Below are 16,758 nucleotides of genomic sequence, written 5' to 3' on the forward strand. Positions count from 1 at the left end.
GGAAGCAATTTTTTGATAAATAATTTTTGATAAATAATTTTTGATAAATAATTTTTTATAAGACATCATGTCATAAAATGAGAACAAAACAGTAGATCAATAAAGATATAACTACACTGAAACATGGCTATGTGACCTACTATCTGGTAACCTGATGGCATTTTTTTCTTAGGATTCATAGTAATTCAGAAGTAGAAATGATGGTTCTCAAGAGATAAAGCATAATTTCTAGTGCTAACATTTGCATAAACATAAATATTTTAGTGAAAATTTAAGTTATACAAGTGAAAATCAGTTAGATATTTTATTGTATAGCTCTAAAAATATAATTTATTTCCTTTAGTAATTTGTTTTGAAAAGCAAGTCTAAATGAAAATCTAAGGCACTCTATACAGTTCAAAATACCGTAGTAAACCTTTGGAAGGTGTTTTCCATTCTTCCATTTGTCTTGTACGGTAAGTGAAGCAGCAGAATATCTCTCTGTGGAATACACCCAAAGGAAAAAGACCCCTAAAAGACAATAGAATTTCAATAACACTGGAGACTTTCTGACAAATTGTACTGCTTTCCATGGATCATCACTACCAACATCAGTCTCACACAAACTATTGTTACAAAGCACTTGTATCAAGGACTCTTATCACGGGCTGCTCATGGAGGCTTCTGTGATTCTGCTTCTGTGTAGAGCCTCCTTGTGGTATTCCTTACAAATCATGCTAATTTACAGTTTCTGTTATAGATAATTCTCAGAGATGCTGTAATCTACTTTTTGTGAACTATTTTATGTGCCTACTTTTCTCTACCATTTTGCCACGATACTGTCAAAATATTTACTATGCAATGAAAAGAGCATATTAAATCCACTTTAAGACTACTTCTGTAGGTACAAAGATAATGAAGGAACAATGGGTCCTGAACTTGTGCTTTGTTTGTTGTGTTTGTAAAGGTGTCAGAGAGAAGCTAACCAAATTTATATAATTTCTAACCTGCAAAAAGAATGAACCCACTATGTATGCAGTCTAGATTAAATACTACATATTATTTAGTCTAGTTATCAAGAGTGGTCAACCAGCAAGTTCATTGGGATTTATAGATGACTGATGCGTCTAAAGAAGAAATAGCTTTAATTTTGATGAATTTCTAGGAATTCGATATTTAGATTAAATGGCCTTTTAGCCTAAGGATCTGTCACTGCCAGGCTGGACATTACTTTTTTTAAGACTCAGTCTTCTGTTAATGGTATTTTTCTCAAGCATTTTTCGTCCCTGATATTCATGTTTGTGGAGATAAAATATTGGGTTTTTTAGTATGTGACAAGTGTATCCTCCTGCCTCCACAATGCAGAATCCTTTCTTGGGAAACTGAGGTGATCAATGCAAGAAACTTTTTTTTTTTTTTCTTAATATATATTTCCCTGTAGAAAAGGGAGATTAAAAACATGACCTCCTTCTCATTTGAGCTCTTGAATGGTTCAAGAGGCACATGAAGTAAGGACCCCTCCAATAAGACATTTTAAAATAAAGTCTGATTTTCATTGGAATTGTTTTACATAGGGAGTGCTCTGTGAACTTTGGCATACAGTTTGCCTCAAATCTCCATTAACAAGTTGGAAACTGTTGAATGATTTTTTGTTAGTTTTGTTTTTGGTTTTGTTTTATTTTCTGGTTTGAAACTAGGTTTCTCAGCTATTCTCAGCCAGTAACTGAGGCTGGTTTTTTCTGCAAGCATCTTGTGAGACATAGTCAAAGTTCTAAGTGTAGTTCTGTTTAAATGAGACTTTCAGGTAAGTCAGTTTTTGCATTGCAGCAAAACTAACATTGAAGAAAATTCAGTGAAATAGTATTTCCAGGATGAAACAGACTACTGAAACTTTAGGTGCCTCTAAAATGTATTCCATCAGGAAATGAAAAATCAGCTATGGCAATGTCAGCAGTCATAAAGGTGGCCTAGTTACAAGGGGAAAATTACTTTATAGAAGAAATTGTCTGTGGAAAAATAGTAGCAGAGAAAGGCCTGCCAGCCTCGAACTGTGACCTTGGGAAGCAGACCTGTGGACCAGAAATATCCTTGAAAAGTGAAGCTGGCCTCTGAGGTGCAGCTGGGCTACCTAGAAACCAGAGACATCCCGACATACAAAGGACTGTAACGGCAAATTATTGTAGGAGATGATGGAAATCAGACTAGAAAAACTAGTTGGAAATAACAGAAAACATCATTTATTATCCATTACAGATGAAACATAGAAATTAACAGCTGTTCAAAATAGAATGTCCTACACCTTGTTATGTCTCTGTTATTAAACAAACACAAAAACAGTAAACAAAACAAAAAAACCAACAACCTTAATTTTTTTACAAAATTGACTTTCTCTCTCTAAGAGCTTCCCTTGCAGGATGCCTGGCTGACTCTAGACATCACTCTGTGATTTGGATCCTTTTTTAAGTGAGATTCTGGGTATTATTTTATTATTCTAGTCTGTCCTCATTTCTGGGGATGGTTGGATCCCCCCACTCCAGGATCAGTTTGTGTAGGGTCTGATTTATCACCTGTATGACTAGAGACTCCTGGACTACTCCTAGGTGAAATTAAGGCACAAACGAGGTCAGATGGCACTTCCCATCCAAAAATGCACTTTATTCGTGCACCAACAACTTAGCAGGGAAGGGAGAGAGAAGAGAGTCAGAAAACAAAGGAGGAAAGAAAGAGGTGGATAGGTGGCATACCACCCACACGATCCAACGGCATCCCATTGGCAGATCCATGGTAGAGATGTCTCCTCCTATTCCAGAAAACCTTATCCATAGTCAATTAATTCTCAGAACTGCTCAGCATAGCTCGTCCCCCGGCTTTGCACATGCCCAGTCCTGTCACTCTGGGGGTCTTGGTGTTAAGGACCCCACAGTCTGACCAAACTCCTGCCATCAAAGTGTTTTTCAAGGTGTTTTCACAGAAATCAGTACTTTCTGATGAAGGAGCTGCTCCTCTGTGGTTAGGTCAAAGCGGAATGGACGTCTCGATGTTTCTTTGTGGTTACAGATGTTCTTGTAAACAGCTTCCCAAAGAGTCTTTTGCAAAAATCCCCCAAGCTGGAGATGTTTGACCTAAACTAATAAATGGACCCTCACAGCTTGTCCCTCCCTTTGGGATGATTTGGTTCCTTCTGAAATTGAACTAAATTAATTTTTATATTATATATAGTCACAAAAGTAATCTGTATGAAGTATGACTGCTGTTTGTGACATTGGCATTAATTTGTAATAAGGTAGTGAAATTTAGGGAATAAAACCTATGTCCTTGTGTATTATGGCAACCTATGAACTCACAGTCACAATCTCTATACATCTGAAGGCTGGGCAGTTCTCAAGTCAGCTACCTTACAAGTTCTTTAACAGAGTTACCAAATATTACATAAATACACAATAAATATTCGTGGCTTTTATATTGTATTGAATTAATTGACTTTCTATTTTTCTCTGAGGTGCAAAACATGAACAAATTTAAAAAACCTCTTTTTTTAAAAAAAAACAAAACCAAAACCAAAAACCAACAACCTTTTTTAAAACTTAAAAAAAACCCACTGAAACATATAAGGTTTGGTTTGGTTTGTTTTCTCAGTAATGCAATAAATTGGAAATAAATTTCCAATTGGAAATAAAAATGTGTGACAGACAGATTTCTCTTCTAGGTGGGGGCAGTCTATATCTCTTCTCTGCTTAATCTTCCTGCCTAATACTTTTTATTAGACTTTTATGGTTTGTGGATATAAATTATATATTCAAGCCTGTCGTATGGTGTGCTTGCTCAGTTGTTCTGTGGTGGTGTATGCTGTACAGATCTTTCGCTTTAATCTTTCATTTTCATTCCTTTCTAACTTAAAAAATAAATATTATTTTCTTTCTCCAAAAAGTCTATGATAAAGCATGCACAACATATTCTACATGCTAATCTGTATTCTACATGAAATACTTTTCAAAGTTAGTGTTCATCCTTCCAGTAATTAATTGCTTTTCATTACTGTTCCTTTCATGTCTCTCAAATCTATGGGCTGTACAATGAAGCTGTTTCATGTCAGGATGAGCTTCTTATAGCCATTTCTAGCCATTAGAAAACCAAAAAATATCTATGCAACCAAATAATTTCTTATTTTCAGAAACGCTGTGATGTGGGTATTTTTGTTGGTGTTTTATGTATTCATTAATTTTCTTCATCTTGATGTACTTTCACGGGAGCAGAGAAAAATTGCTCACTCCCCCTGCCCCCATTTTTGAGGAATCAAGATTTAGTGACTGGAATGGCTTTGCTGACTGTTGTATTTGACAGTGAGACGAGGGAGTTAGGTGCCATCTTTGGGTTCCCTCTCAGGAGGATTCCAGCTACTTCCTGGGCAGGGCTGACCCACCCTAAACCTATAGAGTAGAATGGCCTTAAAGGTATTGTAGACCTTTCTTCCATGGAGTCTCACAAGAGAATCATTAAAGTTCCCTCTCCAAGGCAGCTGATGGCAATGATGTATTATAAAGAATTTTGGAAGGTAAAGAAAGAAAATATTGGGGAAAAACTATATTTTCAACCAGAATCTGTGAAAAACAAGTATGCTACATTTATAGCATAATCATCCTTGTCACTGCATTTTGAAGACACAAAGCAGTCTAACAGAGATTGTAAAGGAAAGGAAAAAAATAACAAAAAACAAAAAGAAGACTTAATTACCACTCATAGTCATTGCATTGCACCAGATGTTGGCTTAATTGAACAAATACTGTCTGTTATGATTACAGCGAAGCATATTGTAACTATGGTTATAACAGACACTGGCACAGATCACCAGCCAGCATAAATCAATAGAATCCCATTGGCAGTGGTATATGTCGGCTCATTTTCACAACTGGAGGCTTTAGCCTATAATTTTCTGATTATACGAAATGAAGGATACAAGAAAGGTATTTTCAATAATAGATTTTAAGGATTTTTTTTCCCCTTTCTCTCTCTTTTTCTTTTTCTTTTTTTTTTTCTTAATTTTTTATTTTTCTAAATTTTTTTTTTCACCCCAGGCTGTAAAAGCACACTGTGATTTCAGACATCTGAAACTACAGGAAACTACAGGCCCATCAGCCTGACCTCAGTGCCTGGCAGGGTTATGGAACAAATCATCCTCAGTGCAATCACACAGCACCTGCAGGATGGGCAAGGGATCAGACCCAGCCAGCACAGGCTTAGAAAGGGCAGGTCCTGCCTGACCAACCTGGTCTCCTTTTATGATTGGGTGACCTGCTTCGTGGATGAGGTCTACCTCGTAGATGTGGTCTACCTGGACTTCAGCAAAGCCTTCGACACCATCTCCCACAGCATTCTCCTGAAAAAGCTGTCAGCCCACAGCTTGGACAGGAGCACCCTGTGCTGGGTGGGCCGGGCCCAGAGAGTGGTGCTGAATGGTGCTGCACCAAAATGGCGGCCGGTCACCAGTGGTGTCCCCCAGGGATCAGTCTTGGGCCCGGTTTTGTTTAATACCTTCATCGATGATTTAGATGAAGGGATTGAGTCCACCATCAGCAAATTCGCAGACGACACTAAGCTGGGGGGGAGTGTGGATCAGCTGGAAGGCAGGAGGGCTCTGCAGAGGGACCTGGACAGACTGGAGAGTTGGGCTGATTTCAACGGGATGAGGTTCAACATGGCCAAGTGCCAGGTCCTGCACTTTGGCCACAACAACCCCATGGGGAGCTACAGGCTGGGCACAGAGTGACTGAGAGCAGCCAGGCAGAAAGGGACCTGGGAGTCTGGATTGACAGGAAGCTGAACATGAGCCAGCAGTGTGCCCAGGTGGCCAAGAAGGCCAATGGCATCCTGGCCTGTATCAGGAACAGTGTGGCCAGCAGGTCCAGGGAAGGGATTCTGCCCCTGTACTCAGCACTGGTGAGGCCACACCTTGAGTCCTGTGTCCAGTTCTGGGCCCCTCAGCTCAGGAAGGATACCGAGGTCCTAGAGCAGGTCCAAAGGAGGGCAACCAGGCTGGCGAAAGGACTCGAGCACAGATCCTATGAAGAGAGGCTGAGGAAGCTGGGGGCTGTTCAGCCTGGAGAAGAGGCGGCTCAGGGGAGACCTCATTGCTCTCTACAACTCCCTGAAAAGAGGCTGTAGCCAAGTGGGGGTTGGTCTCTTTTCCCAGATGACTTTCAACAAGACAAGAGGGCATGGTCTTAAGTTGTGCCAGGGGAAGTTTAGGTTAGATATTAGAAAAAATTTCTTTACAGAGAGGGTGATCAGACATTGGAATGGGCTGCCCAGGAAAGTAGTGGACTCTCCGTCCCTGGAGATATTTAAAAAGAGACTGGATGTGGCACTCAGTGCCATGGTCTAGCAACCGCAGCGGTGGGTCAAGGGTTGGACTTGATGATCTCTGAGGTCCCTTCCAACCCAGCCAATTCTATGATTCTATGATTCTATGAATACAGATTGTAACCAATTGTAACCAAAGACCTTATCTGTCTAATTAGCATGTGCCATCATATTATCACATCTGACAATACAACTTCAAAATTTTCCCTCAGAAATTAAGGTACAGGTTCTGTGCTTTACAAAATAAAGCTAAATTATCCAAATTAGTGATTAAATAGTTTTATGAAGTAGTGTGGTACCAATATCTCTGTGGCTGCTACATTCGCATAACATTACCCAATAATAGTGAAAGGTTTTGCATTTAGTGTTCCTCTGGGGTTCAGAAATCTGTCTTTGTTACTAAGTCTGCCATACACTAAAGAGATCATTTGAAAGAAATTATGGTTTTTTCACATTCTTTTTTACATCCTTTTCAACAAGTGGAGTATCTAAGAGAAAACTCAATGATCCATCACAAATTTAAACTGGGATTTCATATTTCCAAATATTATTAAATAAAACAACATTAAAAATACAGTTGACATCAGGCTTATGTGAAAAAAAAAATTAAAGATCTCCATCTATTACGATAAATTTGTATATATGTAGTTCTAAAATTCATCTAATCTGGAGGATTTTTCAGAGTAAAATTTCAGAGCAATATTTACAGATACAGTATTAGTACATATCTAATTAATGCTTTAATTTTAAAGCAGTGAAATAATCATCTTTCTCACCTCATTGACCAATTTGTGAAAGGAAGAAATCATTGTATGCAAACAGGATAACATTAAAACATGGTGTTGACCTCCACTCTTTAATAAGGAGCTTCTGTACTGAATATATGCTGCTTTGAAGGGCCCCTTGAGCCTTGACTATTTTATTGTGAACTCTGTGCCTAGAACCACTTAGCAGAGTCAAAAGATTAACCAGGGGCCTCCTATTCCTACCAAGGTCTGGTGCAAACTGTAGTTAACAGATTAAGCTGAAGGGCCCTTCTGCTGGGTACTTTCATTGTTTCATTCCTTGGAGTACTCCAGCTACATGACACCAAGCTGATTACATACATTGTAAACAATCTGTCTTGTTTTGAAATTTGTATGTAGGGTAGTGAACATTGTAAACATATGTAAAACTTCACACTTAGTTATTTTAGGGATGCAGTTCAGGGCTTATTAAAATTCTGTCTTTCTGGCCTTTATCAGGCAATGCCATTCAGCTATAGTGATTTCACCAGGGGTGAAATATGCCTTATTCAGAAATGGAAATCCTAAATTCCAGGACTACAATGATACAAAAGGGTCAGGCTCTCTCTCTAAACTATGCATGTCACTTATTTCCCAGAAACTGAAGTAGGCATAAAAAAATCCAGTAAAACAAAGAAACTGCAGCTAAAATTTAAATTATCTCCAACTGAGGTGACAAAAATTGTTAGAGGAACAAGCATGCTGCTCCCAAAATGGGTTATAATTGTGAATCTTTATAATTAGAACCATCTTTAAATTTTAAAATATTTTTCTTTAAAAATATTCATATCTCTCATTCTCCACAGACCCCCACCTTTCTTCTTTCTCTTTCTGTATAAAACTAAAGGAAAATTAAATGCTGGCAGTTAAAGTAGCTACATAAGTATGGCAACCATCCAAAATTCATACAGACAGATCTGGAGTCATCTTTATATGTGCGAAAATAGTTGAAAAAGATTTTAGCACTCTAGACATTTTCTCTGGGTAAGATCTTACTCAGTGGAAGCTGATTGACAGCAGCTCTTATGTTTGAAGATTTTAATGGAGAATGTGTAATGACTAATAAATGGCACTCCTCACACAGTTCAGCCATTTATTTGTTTGGGAAACCTCATGCAGAGCACTCTGGGTAAAAATTTTCTGGGGAAAAGTTTCATTGTCTTATGTAGATGGAGCCATCCTTTTGTACAGACCCACTGTATTTACCTAAGTAATTGGTAATTGTTACATAGAATATCACTTCTACCACAGAAACATGACCACTGGATATTTAATGAGCTGAACCTGTGTCAAAATGAAGCATTTTTTTTTTACCACTATGGATTTTGTTAAGTATTCATCAGTGTGTATTTTTTGCTCCAAGAGGCTAGTTTATAATCATCAGTCAAATATAATCCACCACCGTTTCAGATATATTTGAGATCATTATTCATGCTTCCTCACAACTTACTGAAATCTGCACTGGGAATTTAGATCCTAAGAATAGTTTTAAAAGAGTGATGAATCAAACTACAGGTATTTTAAAGGGACGATCACTGTAAGGTATGTCACTTTGAAATATGAAATTTCAAAGAAAAAAGTGTTCAGACTAGATGCTGCCCTCACAGTACTGACAGTCAAGAATAAGTCTTCTGAAGCCAGTGAAATTATTCTGGATACAAAACCATATATCTGAAATCACACAGTCTCTCAGTCTTCTCCATAAATTAAGCAGGGTTTTCTCATGCACTCTTTGTTCAGATAAACATATTTTCAGGCAAATATATAGAAGTCTGCTCTTGGGGAAAGAATTATAGTATTATATAATGCTAGACAATTATAACACAAAGAACTTAACCCTACCTGAAATTAATTTCCTCTGACACTCCCCAGTACACACACACAAATAAACATTCACATGCACACACGGAATAACAGAAAGGTTATGGTTGGAAGGGACCTCAAAGATCATCTAGTTCCAAACCCCCTGCTTGTCCAGAGACACCTGGCCAGATTGCTCAAGGCCCCATCCAAAATGGCCTGGAACCCTTCCAGGGAGGAGGAAGCCACATCTTCCCTTGGCAAATTCTTCCAGTGTCTTACCATCCTGACATATATACACACTGTAGAATAATCTAAAGATATCAACTTTGTTCAAGGAGCACCACTGAGGTCGGAAAGTAAAAAAAGCCATTTTCTAAACCATAGGTAAGCAAAGAAAGGGTGTTGAGATTTTTGCCCGTGTCTTACAGTAATACCCACAACCCCATATTTGCAGCCAAGGCCTTTGTACCCCAGTACACAACCCCCAAGAAGCACTTACTCTAAACAGAATAGAAAACCTATCAGTTGAGTGAACTTTATTACCATTTTACATTTACTGTAAGACTAGTATAAAATCATCTCATAGGAAGAGGAAAAACTGACAAAATATGCGCCATTAAAAAACTTCAAACAATGAAAAAACTCAAAAAGTTTTTCATTTATCTTTGTTACTTTTAAAGTGTTATTCAAAAATATGATCTAATTCATCACTTCACTGTTTCTCACTAAGTCTGATCATAGAGCAGGGTACTTCAAAAGCGATAAAACGCTTTTCTCTCTGGACCAAAATTTGTCTCCAGTTTAACACCAATGAGGGAAGATTAATTTCATACCCGGTTTGCCTTTGTATTGTTGCATAATAATATAATTTTTTTTATTGTCCACTCTCCCATTCTATTTTTAAAAGTGCCAATTTTGTAAAGTATTATGTGTAATAAATCACTCATGGCAGAAACAGTAATAATACTAGCCACACCTAACTATTTATCATTGTGTTTACCACTGTGCTTTCTCTCTTTGTGCCCTGCATTCGCTTCCCACTGTGCCTGCAACATTCAAGGAGAGGAGAAAAGCTATGCATCACTGTCACCAGAGGGATTTCCACAGTAAAACTGGCACAGTTAAAAATATTCATTTGTCATGAGAGATAAGCACAACTCGTATGGACTTCAGCAGACTTTGGTTTAGGCCAGAAGGAAAAGTAAAAGTACTTCACATCAAAACAAATGCTTTAAATGTAGTTTTGCACTAAAATGTGGACATTCCTGGCAGCAGCAAGAGGCATACCATTATTTAATGTTTTTTAAAATCAATATTCACTTGCTATTTTGTGTCTTCTGAATTTCTAGGAAGTCAATTAGTTTTGTATTTTACCAAACTGAGTAATATTTCCTGTCAATTCCACTTAGTGTGTGGCATTCAGCTGTTCCACATTTTCACATAATGGCATTTCTGTGGGGCTCCTCATCATTCCAGAGAATGGTAAACTTTAAAGTTAACAAGTGCAGTGCCTCTCTATTGCTCAAGATTGATTTTCCTCTTGCCAGAAGTTTTTGTTATTACAAAAGACACAGATAAAAATATTTACCTTCTTAATCTTTGGAGGAAATTAATCACTGTCTTTGCTGATGACATAGAGGATTATAAACTTGTTAACCGACAAAAATACAAGTATGGACATCTTGAATTGTGGGATAGAAGACATATGCTCTGTTTAAGCCCATAAAACTGCTTGTTTCTTACACTGACAACCTATAGTTTCCATGCCCTTTGAAATTATTCTCCATCCCACTAAAAACTCAAAAACGTTTACTTAATAAACAGCTTCAGACTTGCTTGCATGTTGATGGCAAATAAAACTTATTTTCTTCTGGGAGTCCATTTTTGTTTTGTTAAACTGATTTCACAGAAATAATACAAATCCTCTTAAGTTTGAGATTTTCTTTTTTTCTTTCTTTTTTTTAATGAACCTAAATTACTTGGAGAACTGACACAATTAATTTACTTAATTGCCTGCATGAATGAAAAAAGTGCTAATCTCTCAAAGTGAGACTTTAGAAAATGAATTTACTTATTTCATAATATTTTCTATGTCAAGAATATTTTCAAAATATTATTCTCATTGTAGAAATATGGATTCTTTTGGAATTTTTTCTGTACACATTATGTATGGAGTAACAACATACACTATACCAAATGGTCAAAGTTAAAGCAGGGGACTCAGAGTAAACATGACAGTCTTTAAACATTACATAAAGTATAAGTGTTCTTAACTTTTGTCCATGTTATAAAAGCTGTCTATCCTTTGAATTTGCTTTACACCCCTTCCCCAAAGTGACAACCTCATAGATTGCAATTATTCTGCAGATCTATACTCTTCGGTGGCTTGCAACTTTTTGTCTGTTACCAGCATCTATTTTATATTCAAGTGCTAGATCTGTGACTTCATCATATACGTGTCCTGCCACCAGATACAGAAGCGCTTTGTTCTGCCTCTTTTCATGCTGAAGGAGTTTTTCCTAGGGGTTGCTCCTTGTTCTGTAACATGAAAATGTGTGAAGCATAAAACTCCAGCTGTGAATACTTACCTCCCTGCAGTGTTAAAAAGTTCAATACACAAAACACCTGGTTTCAAGCAAAATGTACACTAAGATATATGGCAATGAGACAGATTTAATATACCCCATAGGGCCCTCAAGCAGTTTTTAAATTAAAGACACAACATAGTTTGGTTTCTTTTTTTTTTTTTTTAAATGAACCTTTACTGTTTCCCAAATAATGAATCAATACCTCTTCCAACTGAAGAGAAAATCATAAACAAACAAGGGAATTGTGGTAAGCAGAAAGGATGAGCATTCATTATGCAAACAAAATCTGAAATATAATGTTTAGATTATGAAAAGGAAAAAAAGATTTTCTTCCATGAACAAGGCATGCAGTGGCGCCTAAGAAAAGAAACTGGTAATCTTGATTTAGAGATATATGTTATGAGGCAGGTCTAGAATTCACTTGGGGTTTACTTAACAATTCAGCATGGATAAGATTCATTTTTAGCAGTTCAGATAACCAAACATTACTGTGTAAACTCCTATTATAAGATGAGAATAAAGTAGAGCCTGATCCTCCTACCTTATGCTCTGCAGATATTTCTTTATTATATTTGACTGCACTTCCATACAGGGCTGTTTTAATGCCCAGGAGCATAGATGAGCCTGGAACTAATAACCAAATCATTAGAAGAAATAATAACAGTATTTTAAAATTGTCAGATATCAAATGTTGTCATTATGACTTCATCCAATTGGTACAGATGCCATTTTTTCTGTCTTTGCTAAGGCCCCCATACTCTTTCCTCTGGACAATACCATTTTTGTCTTCAAAAGGTAATGTATAACAGTGGGAACACAATCTTCCCCCACATATGAACATGTGTTAAAAAACGCTTGTATTTTTTAATTATCTTCATAATTTAGATTTTTAAAGGACAGAGATCTGGAATAAAATATAGAATTATTCAGCACTTCCTTCAAAAGAACCTTTGAGGTGCAAGTGTTTGATGCACTGAGGGCTCAAATACCCATGCAACTAAGTGCTAAAGTAGGACCAAAAAATATTTCACATGATGGATGTTAAATTTTGGAGTCTGTGCATGAACTTGGCTACTATAGGAGACCAGTTGAGCTTCACCCAATAGGAGGAATCTGTCTCTATATGGTCCATTGCTAAGCCAAGGCCAGAAACTGATCTCTCAGAAGGCACAGAGAGCTCTTCCTCTGTGGGGGAATGCAATCACAGCTGGATTTTTTTCAGACTCATCACTATAAATTTAATATTCAAATAACCCTTAAAATAGAAAAGTGCCTGTCAGATGCCATTTCTGAAAACTAAAATAATGACAGTTGGATATGAATACTGTTAAAGAATGCAGACATGAAGCATAAACCGAGTACAAGAATGTCATGCAGAAACCAATAACAGACTGAGGAGTAGAATTCATGGAGACATTTAATGAATATGCTGCAGAATTCTTTTAGAAATGTTTATTTAGCCATACTTTCAATTTCTAGAGGTCAACCACTGAAAAATTAGCAGCTTCAGTCATACGTAGTTGGTGGATTTTGTACTCTGTTTCTGTTAACACTCAAGATTTGCTGATTCGTAATTTAAATATTCTCATCTTATTGGTAACAACCAATTAAAATAAGTTACTTTAAAGCTCCTTAATGAATCCATTACCTTTAGATAATTCTAGAGACAGATAAAGAAAGACTTATTGGAATAGATAAGGAACAGCTGCAGTGAAGTTAGCACTATTAAGAAACATTTTTTTAATCTACAGTTAGTCTCTGCATTAAAAAAAAAAATGAATGTTTACAAGATGTTCCTGAGAATTTCAGTAGCTCTGCACATACTCTTAATCCATATCAAATTTAATTTGTCCTAAACTTGTCTTGATATACAGAATGTATACATTTTACTAAGGTACATGCAACAGTTTAATTGCTTCCCACTGTAGGAGGAAAGCATGTTTGAGACATCTCATCTGCTGCAGCTCCTGAGAGAACTGGATGATAAAGTTGCAAAGCTTCTTTCCATCATATCTGAAAACTCATGACAGTCCACTGAAGTCCTCACTGACTGGAAAAGGAGAAACATAACAACATTTTGAAAAAAAAAAAGAAAAAAAGGAAGACCTGGGAGACCATAAGCCAGTCAGTCTCACCTCTATGCCTGGCAAGGTCATGGAGCAAATTGTTCTGAATGTTCTTCTAAGGCATGTGGGAAAGGTGGAGGTGGTTTGGGGCAACCAATAGAGCTTCTCCAAGGGTAAATCGTGCCTGCACAATCTGATGACTTTTTACGATGGAATCACAGCACATGCTGGACAGCGAGATAGCAACTGACGTCATCAAGCTGGATTTGTGCAAAGCTGTTGACATCATCCTGCACAACATCACGGTCTCTAGATTGGGAGGACTGGATGCATGGGCCACTCATTGGGTAAGGAATTGGCAGGATGTTTGCTCTCAAAGGTGCACTGGTCAGTGTCTCAATGTCCAAATGGGGACCAGTGATGCATGGTGTTCTTTAAGGGTCAGTACTTGGACCAGTGCTGTTTAACATCTTTGCCAGTGACACAGTGGAACTCAGTGCACCCTCAGCAGATTTGTTGATGACATGAAGCTGTGTGTGGTTGACACAATGGAGGGAAGAGAGGCCATCAACAGGGACCTTAACAGGATTGTGACTTGGCCTTGTGCCAACCTCATAAAGTTCAACAAGGCCAAGTACAAGGTCCCACACCTGTTTTGGGGTAATTCCAGGCACAAATACAGTTTGGGCAGAGAATGGTGTCCTGGTTTGGGCCAGGATAAAGGTGGTTTTCTGTCTTGTACTTTTGCTTTTAGCTAAGTCTCTTGGAAGTAGTTGCACTTGCTGAAATTAACAGCAAGTTTCTCAGACAGTGTGTGTTTCTAGGACTGATAACACTTGATGTTTATAGTTACAGCCAGAGACTGGGATGCAGAGCCAAGGACACTGCTCAGCTCTGAGGAACATTTTGGCCTTCAGGAGGGATAAAGAGGTCCCACCTGCAGCCCTCCTTTGGGGAGAAATGGACAAGACAGATGCCAGAGTTGACCAAACAGAGTATTCCATCCCATGTATGTCATATTCAGTATAAATTTGAGGGATCATGAGGGCCAAGCCAGATTTCCTGCTTCCAGCTTCTGGCTGCCTGCCCTTCCTGCCTTTCTTGCTTCCCTTCCTTCACCCGGCATCCTGGAAGGATTCCGTCCGTTCACCTGCCTGTGGTCCTGATCCGTGCCAGCCCATATCTGTGTGTTCCTGCCTCCAGTTCCCGACTGCTGCCAACTCCAGGAGTCCAGCCTGGACTTTCCCAGGGCTGCCCTGCAGCCTCGGTGGTGACGTGAGAGTTATTGCAGGAAAAGGGGGGAGGAATGTGGTATCCATTTTCCTGTATATTTGTATATATTTAGTAATTTTTCTTATTTATCATTACTGTTTCATTAAAGTTGTGTAGTTTAGTTTCCACCCCATAAGTCTCTTTCCCTTATTCTCTCTCCTTTCTTTATCAGGGAGGAGAGAGAGATTAATAGAGAGCGTCTGTTACTCGATTTAATTGCCGGGCCAGTGTTAAACCCTGACAAATGGATTGAGAGAAACTCTGAGGAAAAGGACTTGGGTGTACTGCTCGATGAGAAACTGGTAAGGTGTGCTTGCTGCCCACAAAGCTAACCATATCCTGGGCTGCATGAAAAGCAGTGTAGCCAGCGGAGTGAGGAAGGTGGTTCTTTCTCTCTAGTCTGCTCTTGTGAGACTTCACCTGGAGTTCTGTGTCCAGGTCTGGGGTACCCAACGCAAGAAGGACATGGAGTTGTTGGAGCAAGACCAGAGGAAGCCACGAAGATGATCAGAGGGCTGAAGCAACTCTCCTATGAAGACAGGCTGAGAAAGTCCGTGTTCAGCCTGGAAAAGAGAAGCCTTTGGGGAGACCTTATAGCAGCCTTCCAGTACCAGAAGGGGGTCTGAAGTGGAGGGATGTTTTACAAGGGCCTGTAGCAATAGAGCAAGAACTAATGGCTTTAAACTGTAGGAGGGTAGATTTAGGTAAGACATCAGGAAGAAATTCTTCACTGTGAGGGTGGTGAGACACTGGAACAGGTTACCCAGGGAGGTTATAGATGCCCCCTCCATAGAAGTGTGCAAGTAGAGATTGGATGTGATTTTTAGCAACATGGGCTAGGGGAAGGTGTCCCTTCCCATGCAGGGGGGATGGTAGTAGATGATGTTTGAGGACTCTTCCAACCCAAAGTATTTTATAATTCTTTGACTCTATAAATCATATGCCAAAATACACCCATATAGCTGCCTCAGCACTACATTCTTTCATTGTGGTTTTATAAAACATTGTTCATTCTTTGACAATAAAATTAAATTTGTATTCCACAAAATACTATTTAAATCAACTTGATTTTATTGAAGAGAACAATTAAAACACATTACTTCAGTGTTATTTATTGATATGCCCCAAGCAAGAATCATCAGGACTTAAGTGGGTACACACATGTTTATGCATGTGAAATTTTAGTATTTTTCCACTGCAAAGTTTCCAAGTGCTGCCAAGGTTTTAATCAAATAAAACAATTTCCTGTGTTATCCTTTTGGCTTTACTGCTCCAAAATGAGGAAAATGTCTAAGGAGAGAAATTACATTCATTATAGGCTGTAGTCTACAGCTTGCCCTACTGATCTGTTTAACTTTTCTCCAGAATTCCAGGTGTTCTTTGGATAGTTCATATGACTAAATAGTGATTAAAAGGAAAGAGGCAGGTTAAAAGGTTTTTTTTTTTTTTTCACAGAATCATAGATTCATCGAAAGGTTTGTGTTGGAAGAGACCCTAAAGTTCATCTAGTTCCAACCTCCCAATAGACCAGCTTGCTCAAAGCTCCATCCAACCTGGCCTTCAACACTTCCAGGGATGGGAATTTTTATGATTTGTGAAGTCTATAAATATAAGAAAGAAAGGGAGAAAGAAAGGGAGAAAGAAAGGGAGAAAGAAAGGAAGAAAGGAAGAAAGGAAGAAAGGAAGAAAGGAAGAAGGGAGAAGGAAGAAAGGAAGAAAGGAAGAAAGAGAAGAAGAAAGGAAGAAAGGAAGAAAGGAAGAAAGAAAGAAGAAAGAAAGAAAGAAAGAAGAAAGAGAAGAAAGAAAGAAAGAAAGAAAGAAAGAAAGAAAGAAAGAAAGAAAGAAAGAAAGAAAGAAAGAAAGAAAGAAAGAAAGAAAGAAAGAAAGAAAGAAAGAAAGAAAGAAGAA

The sequence above is a fragment of the Heliangelus exortis genome, chromosome 1 (assembly GCF_036169615.1).
Source record: "Heliangelus exortis chromosome 1, bHelExo1.hap1, whole genome shotgun sequence".
NCBI lineage: Eukaryota > Metazoa > Chordata > Aves > Apodiformes > Trochilidae > Heliangelus > Heliangelus exortis.